This window comes from Hyla sarda, chromosome 1 (genome assembly GCF_029499605.1).
Source record: "Hyla sarda isolate aHylSar1 chromosome 1, aHylSar1.hap1, whole genome shotgun sequence".
In the NCBI taxonomy this organism is placed as follows: domain Eukaryota; kingdom Metazoa; phylum Chordata; class Amphibia; order Anura; family Hylidae; genus Hyla; species Hyla sarda.
The window spans coordinates 120,334,319-120,349,934 of record NC_079189.1 but is presented as its reverse complement, the minus strand read 5'-3'; positions in this window follow the sequence as shown (position 1 = coordinate 120,349,934).

Here is a 15,616-nt window from a genome sequence, read left to right as displayed (position 1 = left end):
TGTATGGGTTAGACATAAAGTATAATCCTCCAATCGATTTTAGATCATTGATTTCCAAATTTTCCACTAGAATTATTATTCCAAAATTTAAAAACTGCAGATTTACTTTTCTGGACCCTATGCATTGTCTTAAAGGAGTAGTCCAGGATTAGAAAATGTATCCCCTATCCTCCTGCACAGGGCTCCGGCTCTCTGGCAAGATAGCCTGTGTTGACCACTGCACGAAGCGGTGGCCAACATGCCCCCTCAATACGGAGAGCTGAAGAATGCCAAAGGCAGCGTTCCGGATCTCCCTTAGAGTTGTATTGAGGTGGCGTGTCAACCGCCGCTTCATTTGGTGGTCGACACACCTCCTTCCCGCTGACTGCCAGGCCCCATATGGGAGATCGCGGGGGTCCCAGCGGTCGGACCCCTTGCGATCTGAAACTTATCTTTTCTTTGTTTTTTTTGTTTTTTTTTTGTGTGTGTAGTACATTTGTTCATGCAATTAGGGGCCATTTTGGAGTAGTATCAGTGATGTCACGGATGTAAGATTCTTTGGATGCAAGCTTGAAAAGTATTCTGTGTAGTAATGCACCACTGTCATAGCTGCGGTGGCCTATCATGTATATGTACAATTGTCTAAGTGGCCTTACTATGCATCAGTTCTTTTTTCTATTGATCTTATTCTTAGCACAGTCCACATGTATATCCAGCTCACCCCTAATAGGTTTCCACTCACGCGCAACTGACTCAGCCTGGACTAGGCTGTGAGCATACAAAAAGAAGGAGAATGTCCAGCGCAGTAGAAGCTCAATTGCAGATAAAATTTAATCTGACACGGCAGTGCAGGTAAAAGAACAGCAGTGACGCGTTTCGACCGCCTAAGCGATCTTAGTCATACTGGTATACGGTTCAGACTGTTGGATGTCCTATATAGGGGAGGTGCTCACACTCACAGGTGTTAATCATCCTCTCTTAGTGAGGAGTACCTCCCCCAGCACAGGAAGTTCCATTACTAATAAGAAAGGTAAATAAACATAGTCCATTTACATACATCAAATTAAACATGGACAAACTCAAAGAGAAAAAGGAAAAAACACCATGTGTAAATCCAATAAAATCTTTGTAATGTGCAATAAAGAAAAGAAAAAGAACAAACAAACAGATAAACAAGGGCTCATGAGGAAGTATGGTTTAACGCACCATGTAATGCCTATGTGGGTATATTGTAATATTATTTTTATCTTTATTCCGACCGTATATGTCATATGCAATTGCACAGTGCGAAAAAACAGCTTGCGGCTATCATGACTCAAGTGAGGGCAAATGGTAATAACAAATGTAGAGAAAAAAGAAAAGAAAGGAACCTTTTCCCAGATGGGGGGCAAGAACATGATTGTTTGGATATATTCAATAGTATAATATACTCAATATACTCAATAGTGTAATATTACATCTTGTCTTTTATTTAGCCCTTTCGGGTATCTACTGTCCAAAAACATGATCCAGTAAACTTCCCTGTCGAGAAGTTTTTGCCTGTGATTTCCTCCCCTCGTTGGCATGGCTACTCTTTCTATGCCTTGGAGAATAAGTGTATCAGTGTTGCCATTATGTTTGTCCGCACAATGTTGGCTGATCATGGACACATGTCTAGAATTAAAGTGCTTGATATCAGACAGGTGTTTCCGAATCCTTGTCTTTAGGGGGCAGGTAGTGCACCCTACATACTGTACATTGCACTTTCGACATGTGACCAGATAGACAACGTAGCTTGTGTTGCAGTTTATGTATTGTCTTATGGTATGAACCTCATCTCTAGTGGTGGAGCAAAAATCTTTAGATGGATACATAATACTGCAGCACAAACATTTTTGGTGACCACATTTGTAAGAGCCAGTATAAGTTAACCATGTGGGTAGTCTCATAGTCCCTGTTTTAAAGAGACTAGGGGACACCAATTGTCCTATTGTTGGTGCTCTCTTCGGTACACATCTATATCCCTTTTGCAGTGTGGATCTATAGGTAGGATCACCCATGATAATTGCCATATATTTGTTTATAATTCGTTTCATAGACCCATAGTCCGCACTGTATTGGGTGACAAATGTGACTGGTTGTTGACTCGCATCTTGTTTTTTTGAATGTCTCATCTTCCCAAATATTAGGTCTGATCTGTTTTTAGTCCTTGCTATGTTAGCCGCCTGATTTATTAGCCCCTTTTGGTATCCTCTGTGTAATAAGCGATCACTGATTTTTGTCACCTCCTCTTCAAAGTCATTATCCTGCGAGCAGTTGCGACGTGCACGTATCATCTCCCCCACAGGCACATTTTTTGCAACGTGGGGGGGATGACAGGAAGCAGCATGGAGGATGGTGTTGGCTCAGTGATACCCCACGACCAGGCCCTGATTGCACTGTCGTGGTTTTTGGAGACATATTCGGGGTACTCCGGTGGCCTGCGAGAATTGATCACTGAGGTAGTGGATTTTTCGCTTACACACAATTTTTTTATGTTTGATGGTGATTTCTTCCTGCAGACCACCGGAGCATCCATGGGGGCTAAGTTCTCCCCCTCTCTCGCCAACATTTACATGTGTTGGTGGGAGAGGGGGACACTCTTCTCTCCCCAAAACCCCTTTACGCCCCAGATCCAGTGGTATGACCGCTGCATCGACGACCTCCTGTTTATCTGGGGGTCCGATGTAGCGGCCATTGATACCTTTTCTAGGTATCTGAATGACAACACTGCCAACCTCAATTTTACTGTCAGCTTGGCTGCAGATGAGGTTACCTTTCTGGATTTAACCATTTGTGGATGCCCAGACACTGGTAAAATTAAGACACGTTCTTTCCGTAAACCAAGTTCAGCCAACACCATCCTCCATGCTGCTTCCTGTCATCCCCCCCACGTTGCAAAAAATGTGCCTGTGGGGGAGATGATACGTGCACGTCGCAACTGCTCGCAGGATAATGACTTTGAAGAGGAGGTGACAAAAAACAGTGATCGCTTATTACACAGAGGATACCAAAAGGGGCTAATAAATGAGGCGGCTAACATAGCAAGGACTAAGAACAGATCAGACCTAATATTTGGGAAGATGAGACATTAAAAAAAACAAGATGCGAGTCAACAACCAGTCACATTTGTCACCCAATACAGTGCGGACTATGGGTCTATGAAACGAATTATAAACAAATATATGCCAATTATCATGGGTGATCCTACCTATAGATCCGCACTGCAAAAGGGATATAGATGTGTACCGAAGAGAGCACCAACAATAGGACAATTGGTGTCCCCTAGTCTCTTTAAAACAGGGACTATGGGACTACCCACATGGTTAACTTATACTGGCTCTTACAAATGTGGTCACCAAAAATGTTTGTGCTGCAGTATTATGTATCCATCTAAAGATTTTTGCTCCACCACTAGAAATGAGGTTCATACCATAAGACAATACATAAACTTCAACACAAGCTACGTTGTCTATCTGGTCACATGTCGAAAGTGCAATGTACAGTATGTAGGGTGCACTACCTGCCCCCTAAAGACAAGGATTCGGAAACACCTGTCTGATATCAAGCACTTTAATTCTAGACATGTGTCCATGATCAGCCAACATTGTGCGGACAAACATAATGGCAACACTGATACACTTATTCTCCAAGGCATAGAAAGAGTAGCCATGCCAACGAGGGGAGGAAATCACAGGCAAAAACTTCTCGACAGGGAAGTTTACTGGATCATGTGTTTGGACAGTAGATACCCGAAAGGGCTAAATAAAAGACAAGATGTAATATTACACTATTGAGTATATTGAGTATATTATACTATTGAATATATCCAAACAATCATGTTCTTGCCCCCCATCTGGGAAAAGGTTCCTTTCTTTTCTTTTTTCTCTACATTTGTTATTACCATTTGCCCTCACTTGAGTCATGATAGCCGCAAGCTGTTTTTTCGCACTGTGCAATTGCATATGACATATACGGTCGGAATAAAGATAAAAATAATATTACAATATACCCACATAGGCATTACATGGTGCGTTAAACCATACTTCCTCATGAGCCCTTGTTTATCTGTTTGTTTGATCTTTTTCTTTTCTTTATTGCACATTACAAAGATTTTATTGGATTTACACATGGTGTTTTTTCCTTTTTCTCTTTGAGTTTGTCCATGTTTAATTTGATGTATGTAAATGGACTATGTTTATTTACCTTTCTTATTAGTTATGGAACTTCCTGTGCTGGGGGAGCTACTCCTCACTAAGAGAGGATGATTAACACCTGTGAGTGTGAGCACCTCCCCTATATAGGACATCCAACAGTCTGAACCGTATACCAGTATGACTAAGATCGCTTAGGCGGTCGAAACGCGTCACTGCTGTTCTTTTACCTGTACTGCCGTGTCAGATTAAATTTTATCTGCAATTGAGCTTCTACTGCGCTGGACATTCTCCTTCTTTTTGTATGATCTTATTCTTGTTCTATTGTTAACTATACTTATTTATGTCCACCAATTTCACTTACATAAAAATAATGTCTATTTTTAGTGAGCCAGCAAATACATACTAAAAGCATCACTTCAACTGAATTTCTAGTAAGATTATTTTTGAATAAATATGAATGTAAAAGAATTTTGTGTGCCATTAAATATTACGTGTATAAAATGTAATATATTTTGCTTTATACTATATTAAATTACATGACATTGAAATGTGAAAAATATGCTTTTGTTTTTGTTTAACAATTAACATACATAGTTTGTACTTTTGCTAAAAACATCCATCTCATACTAGGATCACTTTCAAAAAACACAAGTAAACATCTTAAAACAAACTTTTCTGCAATTTTCAGAAATCTTGAGATCTTGCAGAAACTTTTAATTATCTCCCGCACAATAGAAGCTGCCAGTGGTTCCTGAGTGCTGGCAGAGTGTGTGTGGTCTCTAGGTGACTGTGTTGAGACCACCAACCTCCTTTAACTTGGGTCCCTAAGGTGTAATCATGCCCTTTCTGACCACACAGGTGAGAACACATATTTTCTCACTTGCTTTCACAAAAATTCTAAAGCAACATTAAAGTACATATAGGTAGAACTGTTATTTCGTATACCTATGACTTCTCCTGTAGAGAAAAATATACCCTAGCTTTCTGCAATAAACATTTAGGGTTGCTACCGCCCAGACACGTCAGATGAAGGGATAAGTAATGTTTATTACACAGTAACTTGACAAAAGTGCCGCCATGCTTCATGTGGATAAGCCTAAAACATGAACTGTCAGGCAACATAATGGACTAATGGGGACTGTGGTCAGGCTGCGGAGAGTAAGAACAACTTACACATGTGAGGCGACGCATCCAAAAGGGTGAAAATGCGAGACAGATAAGATAAGTTCAATTATTTAAGGACAATTTGTGAGAAAACAGCAGCAAAGCTAACAATCTTCAATTTATTTTTCAAGTGTGCTTTGGCAGTGAAATTTCATCTGCCTTTTCTCAATATATAGAACATGTGCAGGCCAGATGCTTGTACGTGCTGTGGCATTACAGGACCTGAGTTAACTTAACAATAATCTGAGGACAGCGGGTGTGAACTTGAGCTGGGCCAACACCTCATCAGAACGGATGGCTAATTGATTTCAAAATTAGACTTGGTATTTCTAAACAATAATCTTAAAAGGCAGCAATAAAATACATCAGAATCCTTTGAGCTAGCAAAGCTTTCATCCAAATAGGTTATTACAAAGAGCTGGCACACCTGAACTTTGGCACACACAAATAAATCCCAAAACAGCAAATGGAAACCACATTTGCCACTTTTAGGTTTGTCAAGAGAAGTTTGTACTTATAAAGGAACAAGAGTTAACTTTTTTTTTCCTTTTAGTAGCAGGAAATAATTCATTGAATTTGTTTTATTGTGATACCTGTGACTCCTCCAATAAAACTAGGCATTATGCTCCTGGCGGAGTGTTTTCAGTTTTCCGTTACGGGAACAGAAGCCCAAGGAGTGTTGGAGATGTTCAATGCTCTTGTCAGTGATACCCCCTTTGAACTCTGAACTACTGATCTGTGGCATTAAGGACCAAAGGACTTTAGATTAGACATTTGTGCTGGCCAAAATAAATTAGGGCCAACAATCTAAGAAATGTGTGGAATCTAGTGGAGAAGACACAAAGGTGCCACATGACTAGGAGCTGACAGTTGAAAGCATGTCTTATGCTTATTTTATATTGAGTGTGTGCCCTAAAATGAGACTCTAAGGAAATTCATCACATTCATTTCACATTGCTTTCATAATGCCGGTAAGAGTTGAAATGTCCCTGGTGATACTAGGATGAATGGAGATATTAATCTAACGTCCAATTAGCATGTGATCCAGGGAAGTAAGTGTGTATTGCATCAGAGAGGCTGCCTAGCAGATCGCTAGTGTAACTGACAGAGTGCAGACGACACACTCCTCACACATACTTATGTTTACTTAATACATATCACATATCACCACGCTAACACTACTAAATAATTACAGTTTTGTCTTTTTAGCAGTAGTGTGCTGTTTGTGTCATCTGGTTACATCTCATTTCTGTTATTACTTATCCATTGGCATACCTATGCTTTGGCTTAACTGGCCACTGCCGGGGGTGCAGACTTTTGAGGGACTGGAGGGGCGCAGACCACCAAAACATAGGTAGCTTGCTCGCTATTGGGCAACTTGCCTAGGATTCCCAAGTGAGCGAGCGCTGCTTTCAGCTGTTTGTGCACAGTTACATGTGAAAGCTTCCTCTCAGTGTAAACTGAAGTACCTGTGGGCTACATCGAGAAAAGACCGTGACTTCTGCCTTGATGCAGTGCAGGTGCTGACGTCACTCATCAGTGCCAGTCTGTCCTGTATCAATGGGTGCACTGGGTGAGAGAGAGATAATTTTGCAACGGCTGCAGGCCACCTGGTTAGAAAACACTGCTCTTTTGAAGGGAATGCAACTCATTTATTTTTCAATGGTTGGGAATGCTTATGTGTGGGAGGGAGGAAAGGGACCTCACACTTAGAAACAAGGAACTATGGGATGTGTAGTTTGAGAACAAACTCAAACAGGAAATACCCAGTTCACAAAAAGATAACCACAGCATTATGGTAATCTCCCAACATAGCCATTTAGCCCCAAGACAAGCACAGCATGTTCATTACTGTCTGCCAGGTACATACTAAAATCATCTTATAGTGGATAACCCCTTTAAGAGTTATCTCAGCCTTTTCAAACATTTTCTTTTTTATTAACAACTAGCTGAGTACCCCGCGCTACCAGGTTTTTCCTACCTTATCCGTGTGGGGGAGGAAAAGCAACAGAGGAGGAAGCTTTTGTCCTCATACCCTGTCCTTAAATCCTTACCCCATATCCCCTTCTCATATCCTGACCCCAAATCCCCTCCTCATATCCCGTCCCCATATCCCGTCCCCATATCCTGTCCTTATATCCTGAGCTTATATCCCATCCTCATATCCCGTCCCAATATCCCATCCTCATATCCCGTCCCCATATGCTGTCCTTATATCCCGTCCTCATATCCTGTCCCCAAATCCCAGGTAGGGCTGAGTTGTGATATTGTAAGCTGAAAATAAAAGGGGTGGGGCTTAAAGGGTGGGCGTGTCTTTGTAGGATGGAGTATGGCATGCAAGGAGGGTGTAGCTTGCCAGTGACTGATGCATTCACCAGGAGATGCAGAGCAGAGCTTGTGGAGTAAAGCACCAGAAGTCCTATATACTTGGATGGGACTTGAAACAAAAACCCCATCCTTCACATATGGGGGTAGGTTAGGGTTAAATTAACTATCCAATATTTTTAGTATACATATAAGTAACATGTGACCAAGTATTATCAAAATACATATAGTTATGCAGTAACATATATTTCCCATAGACTTGTATGGAACTTTAAATAAAAACCTTTTCTCTCGCAAATGGGAGTTGGTAAGGGTTAAATTACCTATCCTATGTTTGTTGTTGACATATAAGTAACATGTGTGCCAAGTTTCATGTTAATATCTTTAGCTGTTTGAAAGTGATACTGTAGCATACACACACACACGCACACACACACCCACACATTTGGGGAAATTGATCAAAATCTGTCCAGAGGAAAAGTTACTGAGTTGCCCATAGCAACCAATCAGATTGCTTCTTTAATTTTTCAGAGGCCTTTTCAAAATGAAAGAAGTGATCTGATTGGTTGCTATGGGCAACTCAGCAACTTCTCCTCTGGACAGGTTTTGATAAATCTCCCACATTGAGTTTTATATATATATATATATATATATATATATATATATATATATATATAGATAGATAGTAAAAAGAAACGGGCAGCACTACGGTGTGCAGGATGGTGCTCGCTGGTTGACTCGGTCCCAAGTCCCTGGTAAATATCAAAGGAAGGCAGCGGCACTCACGAAATGCAGGTGAATAGTGTGTGGCTTTATTCACAAAGCATCAAGAAATAGCGATGTTTCAGCCTTCTCACAAGGCCTTTGTCAAGCAATGGTAAGTACACAGTGCTGAGTATATATACATATCAGGTGTGATACAATTAGTGACATAATCAATGACGTAGTATGTTTACAAAATAAACAGCAAACCATATGTGCGTTATGATCATAGGCGTGCAGGCACAAATACAAACACTACATATACATCAGGTATCCGGCGCCCATAAACTCAATCAAATAGTGCAAAACAAATAAAATTGCTGTACATAAAGAGTCCAAACAATAAGTGCTATTAAGCAAGGTTGGTGTACCTTCCGGGGGGGAGGAGGAGTCCCGGCACATGCGTCACACGCCGGAACCTGTGGAAACACTGTATGGGGTACGGTGCAGACAGCGTTCGCACCATTTCCGGTGCAGGGCAGAGGATGACGTGGATAAACAATAGCACATGGATCTCCGTGCGCATGCGTCTTGTTAGTTCGGTGGAGAGTGCGCCATCTTGGGTCCTGGCAACCCCATACTTCCGATCCTGCATGAGTTTTTGTACTGCCTAACGCTAGTTATACTAGCACATTGTGGGGGTGGGGAAGGACCCATGTAAAGGGGCGGTTGTCTCAGAACGGTATCCATTCTTACAGACTTACCCGACTTGCTGTCTATCCCTGGTGGTTGCCCATCTGGGTGACAGTGTATCGGTCCGCTCACTGTTTCTGGGTCTTCCGGGCATCCACCTGGCCATCTTTGTGTTCGGCTGTACATTTGCTCGTATCTGTGGTAATGGGGTGTTCAGTACCCAGATGGTAAAATGTGAGTCGTGGCTATACCCAACAGTGTTCCCCATGTCCAGCGTATTCCACATGTGTCGCTCTCCACCTCCTCCTAGGGAAAGGCAAACAAAAAAGGTGAATACACACATAGTAGTAATAAAAAGGACTTCAACCTACACCTATGACGATGGGGGTATTCCCTAACATACAATACATTGGAGACATATATGATCAGGGGTTACAAATTTTGTGACTAATTTTATATTCAGTATTGAGACCTGCTGGTTTCAGAGTGTTCAAAGTATAAATCCATCTAAGTTCCCTTCTTTTTAGTAGACTCACACGGTCACCACCTTTCTTGAGGGGCGGTATGTGGTCAATTAACATGAACCGTAAATCTTTTTCAGTGTGTCCTAAGTCATCAAAATGTTTCGCGACCGGGAGATCTTGTCGTTTTCTTCTGATCGTGTACCTGTGATGATTAATTCTGGTCTTAAAATCCCAAGTGGTCTCCCCTATATAGAGTAATCTGCAGGGACACCAAAGAACGTAAATTATGTAGCTGGAGTTACAGGTTAGATAGTGTTTGATTGGGAATTCCTGACCAGTAGTGGGATGAATGAATTTTTTACCCTTGTGCATTAAGGGGCAATTAATACATGATCTACATGGGAACGAGCCAGGATTTGCACTGGTGATAAAGCCCTGGGTAGGGCCCCGTGGTGATACGTCCGCTTTTACCAGGCGATCTCTAAGGTTGCCTGGTCTGCGGTATGACATAAGGGGCGGGGTCTTAAATTCGGTGACCTTCTCATAGCCGTCTCGCAGGATGTGCCAGTGTTTCCTAAATATACCTGCCACTCTCCCCGAGACGCCTGAAAAGGTGGAGACAAAGGCGATGCGAGGGAGTACATCTCTCTGATGGGAGGTATCAACCATATTGGGGTCCGGGTGTAAAATTTTGTTCTTGCATTGGTCTATTAACTTATGAGGATAACCACGTTCAGCAAAGCTGGACGCCATCTTGTCAAGAGCTGGCCCCAACCTGTCTTTGGAGGTGATTATCCTCTTCGCTCTCAGCATTTGACTGGTGGGTAATGAATTGAGCATGTGTCTAGGATGTTGGCTGTCGTACCTCAAAATTGAGTTACTGTCTGTCGGTTTCACGTACAGATCAGTAACTAGACAAAAACCGTCAATGCTCACAAGTGTGTCGAGAAATTGGACCGATGTGAGTGAACTGGTTAGTGTGAATTTGATGTTGGAATGAATGGTATTCAAAAATGTATGGAAATCTTGAAGTTGGGTGTCCGTACCGGACCAGACGAGGAAGATGTCGTCAATGTATCTCCACCACCCCAGCACATGGCTGAAGTGGTGGGACACAGAGACGACATCTTCCTCTAGATGGGCGACGAACACATTCGCATACGTTGGTGCGACGTTCGTCCCCATCGCGGTCCCAATGCATTGTATATAGAATTGCTCATTGAACCTAAAGTAGTTCCTGGTTAGGACCACCCCCAATAGGTCAATGAGCAAGTCTACCTGAGCGCTGGAAAAATCAGGGTTGATGGCGTGTTTCACAGCATCCATTCCTCCGTCGTGGGGAATGGATGTGTACAGACTTACGATATCAAGTGTTGCCAAAATGGCGCCCTCTGGTACAAATACACTCTTGATTTTATCAAGGAAATCTGGGGTGTCACGTATGTAGGACTTGGCTCTGGTGGCATATGGACGTAGGACCTTATCAAGAAAAATTGATATATGGCTCGTTATGGACTCCCGCCCGGACACTATAGGACGTCCGGGGGGATCCATAAGGGACTTGTGAATCTTGGGTAATGTGTATAGATATGGAGTAATGGGGTTTTTTACAACCAAAAAATCAAAAAGTGCTTTGTCGATAAGGCCCGCTTCCAAAGCCGGGAGTAAAATTCCTTTGATATCTCTCTCAATATCCCATTTTGGATCATGATTTACCTTTTTATAGGTGTCTGTATCATCTAACTTTCTATTTATTTCAGCGATGTACTTGGACCTGTCCATCACCACAGCAGCTCCGCCTTTATCTGCGGGCTTGATGACTAAGTTGTGGTTCTGGACAAGCCCAAGCATCGCCGAGATCTCATCTTTAGATAAATTAGGATATAAGTACTGAGACAAATCATTTTTCAAATGCTCAACATCTTTCTTTACCAACGTGAAAAAAGTGTCTAGAATAGGAGAATGTACAACTGGGGTGAAATCACTGGGTACATGAATATCCAAATCTTTTAAATTAAAACATTGTGGATTATGTTCAACAATTGGAGGTGGACCCCCCCCCCCCCCTTGTCCCCCAGAAAATCAGGCACGTAGCCTGAGCTTCCTGAAAAACTGGAGGAGGTCCAGCTCCAATTGGAACCAATCTGGTTTCGAGGCAGGACAGTAATTGAGACCTTTAGCAAGAAGATCTAATTGTGGCACTGATAAAGAAGTGGAAGATATATTTACCACTAGTTTCTTGTTTTTTTGAATGAGATCTTTGGTTGAGTCCCTTTCTGAGTACGTTGTCCCCTTGTTTTGATAGCGTTGTTTGTGTCTCCGCCCACCTCTCCTGGTGGGCCTACGGTAGAGTTGTTGCCTGCCCCTAAAAAAGGAGCTGGTACTGGTGCTCCAATGGTTTCACTCTCTGGACCAGTGGAGTTGGATGAAGTGTCCTTATTTTTCTTAGAACGTCTTTGGTTAACTTGATAAACCTTGTTTCCAATGTAGTCTTGTTCATCTCTTGCCCACTTTTGTCGTTTTGTTTCCTCTTGTTCCATTTTCAGCTTAGTTAGAAATAACTGTTGTTTCTCAAGAAATTTGGTTCCATCATCATCGGGAAGGCTGGATTTAAGTAATCCCTCCAGTTCAATTACTTTACTCTGAGTACCCTCGATGTCCTTATGCAGGTATCCAAGGTTTAACAGGATCAGGTCAAGTGAATATTTGTTCAAAATTTGTTCAAACCTGGTTCTAAAGTCCATGTCTGTAGCGTAGCTGTTGTCCCTGGGTTGTGTTCGCATACCCCTAGGTATGCGCTGTTGGCGATGATATTCGCATAGTGTAGCAAAATGTAGGTTGAGGGACAGAAGTCTTTTAGATTCATATTCGTATCTCCTCTGTAGGTCCCGCGTAGATGGCACATGCAGGAAGGAGGGATCACCCTCCATGCTTCCCAGGATACGTTCCGCCAGGACCCAAGATGGCGCACTCTCCACCGAACTAACAAGACGCATGCGCACGGAGATCCATGTGCTATTGTTTATCCACGTCATCCTCTGCCCTGCACCGGAAATGGTGCGAACGCTGTCTGCACCGTACCCCATACAGTGTTTCCACAGGTTCCGGCGTGTGACGCATGTGCCGGGACTCCTCCTCCCCACCGGAAGGTACACCAACCTTGCTTAATAGCACTTATTGTTTGGACTCTTTATGTACAGCAATTTTATTTGTTTTACACTATTTGATTGAGTTTATGGGCGCCGGATACCTGATGTATATGTAGTGTTTGTATTTGTGCCCGCACGCCTATGATCATAGCGCACATGTGGTTTGCTGTTTATTTTGTAAACATACTACGTCATTGATTGTCACTAATTGTATCACACCTGATATGTATATATACTCAGCACTGTGTACTTACCATTGCTTGACAAAGGCCTTGTGAGAAGGCTGAAACGTCGCTATTTCTTGATGCTTTGTGAAAAAAGCCACACACTATTCACCTGCATTTCGTGAGTGTCGCTGCCTTCCTTTGATAGATAGATAGATAGATAGATATTTTTTTATCCCTCCAATATATCCCTCTAATCTAATATAAGTGCATCCCATGCTAACCACAAGGATGTCGAACCTATATTAACCCCTTAACGCATTTGGACGTTGATGAACGTCCATAAGCGTCTCCTGAGGTATGACGCCTGCTCAGCAGGTGAGCGCGCATCATACCCGGTGGGTCCTGGTTGCTAAAAGCAACCAGGACCCATGGCTAATGCTGGACATCGCAGGTCGGGCTGATGTCCGGCATTAACTCTTTAGACGCGGCGATGAAAGTTGATCGCCGCGTCTAAAGTATAAGTTTTGCCGCAGCTCAGTCGGGCTGATCGGGACCATCGCGGTAAAATCACGATGTCCCGATCAGCTAGGACACAGTAGAAGGTTGCCTTACCTGCCTCCTGCGTGTCCGATCGGCGATTGATTGCTCCAAGCCCAGGGCTAGATTAAGGCAGCCTGGAAGACAGACCACTTCATTATAATTCCCCCCACATTAGTTGCAGTATAGTTCACCCACATTAAGTGCAGTATAGTTCCCCCACATTAGGTGCAGTATAGTTCCCCCACATTAGGTGCAGTACAGTTCCCCCCATTAGGTGCAGTACAGTAGTTCCCCACATCAGGTGCAGTATAGTTCTCCACATTAGGTGCAGTATAGTTCCCACATTAGGTGTAGTACAGTTCCCCACATTACGTGTAGTACAGTTCCCCACATGTAGTACAGTTCCCCACTCCTCTGTGTACATCCTGGCACTTCTCTGCCTGATATACTTAGTGCATATATGAGGGGAGTACAATACTCTCCACTACGCCTAAAACAGTATTTGTTTACAACACCAGCAGGTGTGTACTTTTGGCTGGCCTTTCACATTGTCTAGGCCCTTAAGACTTTAACAGGAACAAAATAGTACACCACTTAGATGCACGTATGTGGTATGCACTTATGAGGGGAGCACAATGCGCTCCAGTATGCTTAAAATAGTATTTGTGTACAACACCAGCCGATGAGTACTTTTGCCTGGCCTTTCACAGTATCTAGGCCCATGGGACTTTAACAGGAACAAAATAGTACACCACTTAGATGTCAATATGTGGTATGCACTTATGAGTGGAATATAATGCGCTCCAGTACGCTTAAAAAAGTATTTGTGTACAACACCAGCAGTACACGCCAGTGCTGCAGCACACATTCGCTCTCAAGCTCACTCCCTTCCCTATCAGTGCTTCTGGGCAGGATTTGTACTTGAGCTGAATCGCTGCTCTTCTGTGCAACACACTGTGCTACACACTGCATTCTGTCCCTCTCTGTAATAGAACTCTATAGTGACTGGGAGATGAATCGTTGCAGTAAGAATGCTTTTCTGTGCAACACACACTGCCCTCTGTCCCTCTGTGCAACAGAATGCTGATATGACTAGGAGGTGAATCGCTGCTGGAAAAAAGCTTTTCTGGCCAACAAACAGCGCTGTCTGCCCTATCTATCTCTCAGCAATGAAAGGCTGAATTGACTGGCCGCAATATGGCTTCTGATTATATAGGGCTGTGAAATCAATCCCAGGAGTGACTGGCTTCTGATAGGCTGCATGCTGCATGTGATTCAGGGTCACCGTGCCTGCCCTTGTTCCTGCCTTCCCAGGATTCCTTGGCCCATGTCCTCACATGTGGATCTGCCATTTTAGATGCCCTGGAGCCTGAACAGCACTAAATGGAGTTTAATGAAGTGATTTGCGCCTATCTTCGCATTCGTTGCAAATTAAATTTTTCCTGAAATTCGTAACAATTTTGGATTCGTCAGATTTGATTCGCTCATCCCTAATAACATCATATACCAAATCTCCATTTGTGAATACCAAATCCAAAATAGCCTCCCTCCTGGTTGGGTCTTCAACCACTTGTCATAGAGAAAATCCCAGTAGGGAATTTAGAATATCTGTACTCTGGGCAGAACTAGCTATTTTGGCTTTCCAGTTTATATCCGGAAGATTGAAGTCTCCCATAATGATAACATCTCCTTTCATTGTCATTTTAGCTATTTCCTCAACTAGTATATATTTTAATTCTTTATCTTGGCCAGGTGGTCTATATATAATACCTACACGAGTTACTACATGATTGCCAAACCGCAACGTCACCTAAACTGACTCTAAGTTTGCCTCACTAACTTATATTAGGTTAGAGTTTATGCTATCTTTCACATACAGGTCCACCCCTCCCCCTTTTTTGCCTTCTTTGTCTTTTCTGTATAAAGAGTATCCTGGTATGGTTATGTCCCAGTCATTACTTTCATTAAACCATGTCTCGGTAACAGCCACTAAATCAGCATTCTCAGACGCCATTATTGACCCAAGTTCATTGATTTTATTACCTAAACTGCGAGCATTTGTAGACAGGACTCTGAGCTTGTCATTTCTTAACCTCTGTGCTACTGGCATTGTTTCTGGGGGCAATTGGACTCATGGATTATTACTCTTTGTCCCCCCTTCCTAGTTTAAATACTCCTTAGCAAATTCTTGGAATTGTTCACTGAGTACATTTGTTCCCTTGAGAGAAAGATGCAAACCATCTTTTTTGTACAGTTCC